Source organism: Pteropus alecto, unplaced genomic scaffold, assembly GCF_000325575.1.
Source record: "Pteropus alecto unplaced genomic scaffold, ASM32557v1 scaffold42, whole genome shotgun sequence".
Lineage (NCBI taxonomy): Eukaryota > Metazoa > Chordata > Mammalia > Chiroptera > Pteropodidae > Pteropus > Pteropus alecto.
Window position 1 is genome coordinate 1,884,236 of NW_006434825.1, and position 8,582 is coordinate 1,892,817.

Below are 8,582 nucleotides of genomic sequence, written 5' to 3' on the forward strand. Positions count from 1 at the left end.
CTTTCATCTGGTTCATATCAGCTTGCCTTGTTTTTCTGTTTTCATTGTAAGTTCCTCAAGGCAAAGAAAGAACTGTCTCTACCCTGTTGGTGTGAACCTTCTTGTAGCACCTCGAATATATTAAACATAATGATTTCCCGAGGGCACGCAGATAATTTAACCAACAAAATAAATGTAGTCCTACTTTCCACTGAAAATTTTAACATATGGTCCTCATTATCCCAAGAGGTGATACAAACAGAACACATAATTATATTCAGAAGCTTTGGAGGAATGTGTGGAAGCCAGAGAATGTCATATATTCTCCTTTGGGTTCACAGAGACGGAGAGGATGGGTCTGTGGTATCTTCCCTTAAATCCTTACTAGGTTGCAAGTTCCTTGATGGCAAACAGTCTGACAATTGGCATTCATTTATTCATTCTACAAATATTTATAGCCTGCCAACTATATGTCTAGCACTGCCCTGAGTAAATAAATGCTTAATTAACATTTCTAGTTCCTGTAATCTATTCAAAGGAGTTAGAGTTATTTTTTCTAGTGGCATTGAAGATCTTGGCATACTTTCATCTCCTCCTGCCTTTATAGCCAATAGCACAAGGTGGTAAATAGCTAGTTGCCTGGAGTGGATACTGGAGCCACACTTGTGAATCAAAAATCAGGCTAATGGCTCCAAAAGGAAGTGCCCCTCACAAATAGCAACCTGTTTTAACCCGTCAGATTCCCCATCCATAAATATTATTCAGAGTAAATTTCTACCAAACTGACATTGGTGACCGACCCAATGAAAAGGCATGAGCTGGTGTCAAGGTAACCTCATGTCTCCATGATAATCCTGTCCTGCCCCAGTTTATAAGATTCATTAATAACATAATATTTTTGTGGTAAGATAAAGAAGTGTGCAATAATTTTTTTTTTTTTTTATGAATGATTGGTTAGCCACTGAGCACAGAATACCAGAAAGTGGGCTTATTAAATCCGGCTTTAAAGTTCTGAGGAATATACATTTATATAGGCCGTGCAGCTATTGCCAGGGATGAGATTTAGTGCACTTCCTGTTGATCAAGGGGGAGATTGCCGAGCTGTAGAAACAAGGCGCTAGAACTTGTTAATGAGTTAAACCCTATTGATTGGTGGGAAAAAGGTTTAGATTTGAAGACTAGTAGAGAAGCCCCAAAAGGTAGAAAGCCCACAATAATTAGTTTGAACAGTTTTTGTTGTTTGCGTTTTAGGTATTCGATCAATAAAACAACATTAATAATTAAAGACCAGGATAAATATACCAATTCCAGATTAGAGCTTTGAGCTTTAAATTGCTTGTGCCAAAGGCTTTTTTTTTTTTTTTTTATACGTTCTAATCTTTCCAGATGTACTGAAGGGCTGTAATGTGACTTCCTAAGCTATGGATTTGGTGAGAAATATGAGGTTCTTCTCGATGAGAGCTATTCAGAGGTCCCAGAGCAGGCACCGGGTGGGGCTGTAACAGGAAAGGACAGGCATGTCTCATTTAAAAGAGCTTCATCTCTCCTTTGTTCTCCTTTAGAATCAGCTTAGTGGCTCATTAAACAATGAAGAGGACTAGAGCTTTCTGTTCGTTGGGGGCTAGCTGGAATTCTGCCATGAGAGGTCAAAGCTTGGATGAGAAAGAAGATCTAATTAAGACCTGACTGGGAAAGCCATAGGGGCTCAAATTCTGTAGGATATTGGGCGGACATTGGAGATGCAGACAATTCATGACCAGCCAGGAGGGAATTAGGAAGTGGTACTTGAGAGTAGCAAAGTGTTATAACTTTCCCCAGGGCTGGGAGAATGAAGAATTGAAGACCAAATGTGCTCTTCATGAGTCTTTAGTCCAAGGAGCTGGGCACTGATTTCGGTTCACCAAACAGTCATGCCCCATGAGAGAAGAGGGCAGGCACTTCACCAGGTCAGTGTGTTTAGGGCCAGTCTCTGTCATGAAGAGTCAATCCTGTCTGAATCCACATTTCCTGTGAAGCCTTCTGGATGGATTTCCTGAGGAGTTCTTCCCATCGGGAAGGAAGCTGACGATGTCCACATTGGTCTGGCCTCAGGCCAGGTACATCTCATACTTAAAAATAAAAGACACACCCACATCCACCACTACTTCATGTCCTTCCCATTCTTTCTGGCTCTCATTTTGTTGTTTAATTCTCCCATTGTCCAGGTTTGGTTTTTTGTGTTTTTTTTTGGCAATATATTGGTTGTCTGTTACACTATTTCTCATGCCCACTACTGTGTTTGCTTCTCAGTTACTTGAGACAGCTCTACAAATAATGTCTTTATTTCCCTCATTCTTCTCTTTCATCGGCTCTAACTTAAGGGTCCCTAATTGGCTATGATTTCCGTACTCTTGGTTTTTCTATGCCGTCCATTAAATTTGACCACGGCTACCAGCACTGATGTGATTTTTCTCATATGGGCTCATGGAATCTTCAAATAGAAAATAATTTGGAGATTATGTACACCAGTGTTTCCTAAAGATCATTTCATCACACAGCTCTCCCCCTGCCCCCAACATGATATTTATCTTGAAAAAAGTTTCTCTTGTTCTATTGGAAATGATACATACTACTATTCCCCCCTTGGAGAGTCTCAGAGCTAAAGATTCTTTGACACGTTTAACTTAGTTTAATTTAATGTTCCTAAACTTACCTGACCAGCAAATTATCTTATCTTTATTTTTTTTCTAATAATTATTAGTATCCTGTAACAGTATTTCAACAAGCACTATGGGTGATGGTGATTTAACCCAATACCTCTATTCAGTGAAGTCATTCCATTTTCAACGTTACTGACCAATCATCACTCATAACCATTTTGGTGTCTCAAGTGATGCAGAACTTAGTACTTTTCAAGCAGACTCATTCCATTGCTAAAAATAATTGTTAGAATGTTGTACCTTACATGTTTTCACCAATATCGCCTCCTTTGGTTTTAATTCTGCTGCTTACTGTAGATGCATGGTATTTCAAAATAATTCTTGTGTCTCTGGTTAGCCTTTAGTTCTTTCAACTTGTTTTCTTTCATACCATGTACCAGCCTCTTTTTTTTTTTTTTTTTTGGTTAGACCCATTCTTTTTCCTGAGACCCACCTATGAATAGTTTTCTACACGTTTTTGGCATGTCCAGATCCTCTTGAAAATGTAAAAGGCAAACAGAGTTTCTTTCTCGATCACCCCAATTTCTGAAATTTCCTAATTTCAAACACAGGAATTTGCTCATTTCTGTCACATTTTCAGATCTTGAGAAATTAATTTTGACCGAATTCATTAAATTGATTGACAAAGGGAGCCTCCCTTCCTCTATATGTCATACCCTCTAATTTCTCTTATATGAAAATCCAAACTCAGTAAAAAAAAAAAAAAAAACACACACACACACACATTTCAGAATGCTAGTAGGTCTATTCAATTACACCATCTTCTACCCTATATACCTTGTCTTAATAATTGGTTTAATAATATAACATATTTATTTTCCTTTCCAATCTTCATACAGTTTGCTATTAGGAAAAATACCTAGCACTATCTTTTTTTATTGCGCGTCAGGATCTACCTCACCCTTACGAAAGCTCTCATGTAAGTGTTCATTTCTGGGAGCCTTCACATTCATAAACCGAATCCTAATCCACAAGTCTTTATTTCATCCATACGTTTCCCCCTCTTCACTCAGTCTCATGTCTTGGTACTGGGCTGACCCTGAGATTGTCAATTCTGAAAGTGTCACAGGTTACACGCCGCCTGTGGCCACGATAATCATGTACTGGCTCACACTGAGTCAGTGTCGTCATGAGCCAGGAGGCACTTGGCTAAGTATTTTACAAGTGCTGTTTTGTTTTTTCATCATAACGACGCTGAAATAAAGAGCATTAATTTCTCCATTTTAAAGATAAGGAAGCTGAGGATTATGAACACCAGGAAAACTCATCTGAGGTCTTCCTGTGCATAAGGGCCAGAGTCAGGATCGAACCAACCTAATTCCATAGCAAAAAACTCTAACCTGCTAAATTATGCCTTAGCTTTCATGAGTCTAATGGCAGTCTTCTATGTCTTGAGCTTTCATTTGGAGATTTAATTTCTACCTACAATAGACCCTTTTCTTCTTTCCTTCCTTCCTTCCTTCCTTCCTTCCTTCCTTCCTTCCTCCCTCCCTCCCTCCCTCCCTAACAGCCATTCCAGTGGGTACGAAGTGGTATCTCGTTGTTCTTTTGATGTACACTTCCCTAATGATCAGTGATGTTGAGCATCTCGGCACTGGGTACTAGACCCTTCCCCTACTTCCTTTCTTCTTACCTTTTCTTTTGTAATAACAATTTTACTCAATTCTCCTCTTATCTTTCCTTTCCTCCTCTCTAAACTATACGTGAGCCTCTTCCAGTACTGAGAAGCCATGCTCTAGAATGAAAGGGACTCAGAAGTGGGCCCCAGGAGACTCAGGTTCTTGTCTCAGCTATGCCAACCGACTCCAGTCCTAACTCTCACACTCTCTTCCTAGAAGGAATTTGACAGACCATGTTCATTTATTATGTGCCAGGCACTGGGGCTACAGAAAACTAAAACGTGGCTGCTCTGTATTAAGCTGTGCTATTTGCGTAGTTCTTTGCCAACCATTTTACCTGCCTTTCTTCATTTTATTTATTCTTTTCAATGTCAGTGGCACTAAAGTGTTTTCTTCCCACTTAACAAAAAAGAAAGCAGTGGTCTCGGAGGTTTCATGTCCATGTTTAGTAAATGGTGGAACTGGGACGCTAACCCAGGCTCCGTGTCCCAAATTCCCATTTTACGAGCCACTGAACCAATGTGAATTCCACAAAATTGTGGAATATCAAGAGGTTTTATGCAATGAAAAGGCTTCTGTGGGCAAATAAGTGTGGTAGATTTTGGGTGAAATAAAATGCAATTGGATCCCACTGGTAGTAAGAGGCAGTTCATGATTCAAGACAAGGAACATATGACTCTGCTCTCATTCCCCAACACCGTGCTGCCTCCTAGGCGGTGTCTAGGAGGAAACTTGAAAATATACTTGAGCTTAAAAACACTCCATATTTGAGACTATGTAGGACCCAAAGACATTAATAAGAATGCACACTTATGCTAAATGACATTGCAAATGTAAATGTCATGCGTCCATGTTTCTTCTAAGGATAATTCATAACCAAAAGGCAGGCGCATGCTTCAGTGGTGACGACAGCCAAACAATTCTTTACAACTGATTGCCGCCTTTTTCATAATTAACATGCTCCATATAGATTGAAAGGTCATTTCTTATCCTCTTTCTCTAACAGACTCTAATATTTACCAAATAGCGTCGCATTGTTGGAAGTGCCACAGGCTCCACAGCACAGGGGTGATTCCACAAAGTGATTCATGATGACTTAGTTCATTAAGAAAATTACAAGTCATTTATTTGGATGCTATATCTCTTTTGCTCTCAAAGAATTCTCTTTGATTAAAAAAATGAATTATGTCGACTTGTTTCTGAAGTGTAGGTGGCTTCTAATTAAAATAGAAAGATAATGTTTCTTATCCTTCTGTATGTACCTCCTTTACAATGACCATTAGAGGTTTCAGTGCAAAGGCCGTAGTGGCGAATGTACGGCAGTTCAAAACTGAATTCTCTCCTTTTTCCAGTCACTCGCGTCTTACTACATGGTGTCTCCATCAAATCTGTTTCTCTAGTCAGAGACCTGGGAGCCATCTTGGAAACCCACCTCTCTCTCTTCCCCACCAGCAACCTTTCACCAGGTTCTGCCTATTTTACCTTCAAAACTTCATTTAAACCTGTTCCTTCTCTCCCCCTGCATGACTGATACTCTTACCCAAGTCATTGTCGCCAACCAAGAGTCTTTCAACTCATCTCCCTTCTGCCAACCTCCTCCACCCTCCCACTTTGCACAGCAGCCAGAGAAGTGTTAGACAAACTATCCATGGTAAAAGGCTAGGTATTTTTTCTGCATTGCATCATGGACCAACATTCTTTTAAAATATGAAAAAATACAATAAAAATGTGCTTAGATGTCGCAGCAGTCAAAATGCTCTGAAAGTTTCAAAATGCTTATGCTCCTTTTTCGTACTCGTCACGATCTGGTAACTGATCTGAGGTTCACATTCTGAGTTTCACTGAACTAGAGAAGTTTTTTCAAATATATAAATCAGATCACAAAACCACTGATTTCTATTAAAATACAAATTAAAATAGTTAACATCAGCCACATGGCACAGCCAGATCAGGCCCTCACCCTCCCTCTCAATATGTCCTCTGGGCCATACTGGCTTCCGTTCAAGTCCTCAGAATGCTGAGTGTCTGCATACATACTCCTCTCTGTTGAGAAGGCTTTCTCTCTGCCTCTCAGCCTGGCTTTCTCCTATATTTTCAGTTCTCATCTTAACTATCTCTCTTACACAGAAAGGTGCTGCCTCGGCCTCCTACCACTGCCACTGCTAGTCAAAGTATTTGATATTCCTGCCATTGAAAGGTGGGGTCTATGCCCACCCCTTTAAATTGGGGCAGGCTCTGAGACTGCTTGTCCAGTATAATGCAGTAGAAGGGCTATGGTACCAGTTTCCAGGCTCAAGCCTTTAATATTGACCACTTGCATTTGCTGTTTCCTGGATTAGGTGCTAGAAGAAGGATCCACCATGTAAAAAGTCTGACTGCCCAGAAACCTCCATGCTGTGAGGCAGCCCAAGCTAACCATGTGTGGAGAGACTCCAATTAGGGACAGAGGCTCCGATTAGGGATCAGTTCACATACCAGGGAGAGGAGTGACGAAGCCTTCAAGTGACTCCAATTTTGGCTATCATCTGACTCTTTCCACAGAATATCCATAGAATAAGAACCACTCAGGAGAGTCCGTCCACTTCGAACCCATTAGAGATAATAAAAATCAATTAGATACTAAGTTAGACATAAAGTTGTGTTTATTATGTAGCAATAGGTGACTGGAAGATTTTCCCTGCTGTGTCATTTGATCGTATCCTATAATTTTTCCTTTAAGGAATGTACATGGTAAATGTTGATATGAGTTTGTCTTGGTTTACATTTTCCTCAGAAGCAGAACGTGAGGCAAAGATTTCATTGGAGGTAGCTCCTAGTCAAATAAAAAGACAATATTTCCTAGATTAAGTATATATTTCCTTTTATCTGCCCAGTGATTATTTCCGTGAAGAATTGCCATAATAATCAAAGGGCAGAGCATATTGCAGTTGTATTTTCTTTGTTTTTGCCATTGTCCAGGGAGGTAATCCCAGGAGGTGCTATGAGCAAAACAAGGATGGGTCCCCTGGGGACCACTGAGGCTCCATCATACTGGGAACCCACTGGGGACTATGTGGAACATGCCTCACAAGTGCCCCATTGCCAGTAGGAGGATGCAAGAGGGCTGGGGCATCGAACTACCAACTCTCGCCATCCTTGGTTGAGGCCACTTCTGGAATGTTACCTCTCTGACACGTTAGCCTGATCGGCAAGAGGGTCCAGCACATTTCTGAAGCTGGAAAATGGCCTCAGGCAAAGAGTTGCAGGCTGCATGTTAAGAAAATTCTATGGAGACTCCTGGAGTAGAAGAGGGGATGCGGTGACTGTAAATTTCAAGGAGCAGGAGGCAGGTTTATTTCATTTCCTGCTTTACAGATATACAGTGCCTGGTGCTTAAAAGACATGCAACAAACATTTGTTGAATAACTTAAGGGATGGGAAAGACACCTCATTTTATGATGATTGTCACAATGATCAAAATATGAGTTCTCAGATTTTGCTGTTGACCTTGGCAACCCCCCTTCCGTCTCTGGGCCTTACTTCTCTGCATATGTAATAAAGTGTTTGGGGCTCATGATTTCCATGAGCTCTTCCATCTACAATATCCTATGGCTTAGGAGTAGAATATATATAGTCTCATTAGGACAAGGGATCAAATTCCAAGCTGAAGAAATTGTTGGTTTTTTACCAAGAAATGAAATGAATGTTTTAACAAGAAAGTGTAATTAATGGAATTATGAGAATTACATTGTGATCTTCTGTCCTTTTAGAAAAGAAGGTTAATTATTGCAGAAATTGGGTTACATATACACATTGGATTATTTAGCAGCCATTAAAAATCAAGTTTATGAAAAGTGTTTTATAATATTGAAATATAGGCATATATGTATAAAAATGTGTGTGTGTGTGTGTGTGTGTGTGTGTATGGGAGTGAATCTATATCTGGAAGAAACAAAAAAGTATCTGAGCCATCATTTTAGGTTGGTGAGATAATGGGTGGTTTTTATTTTCAAATTTAAACTTTTTTACACCTTCCAAATTGTGGAAAATAGGCATGCATTATTTTTACGATCAGAATTTATATAACAAATGTTCACATAAATGTGTTTAAATGGTGCAAAGAAAAGGTAAGGAAATGCAATCAGGAAACATTAACAGGCCCCTCTGACCTCACTCGCTTGCTCAGGGGAAGGCTATAGCACTGTCTTCACGTAGACCTTGAAAGTTATGCAAGATGAATAAAAAGTTCTGCATGTAATATAATTTTAAATGCATATTCAGGCATTATCATTAGACTTATATCTCT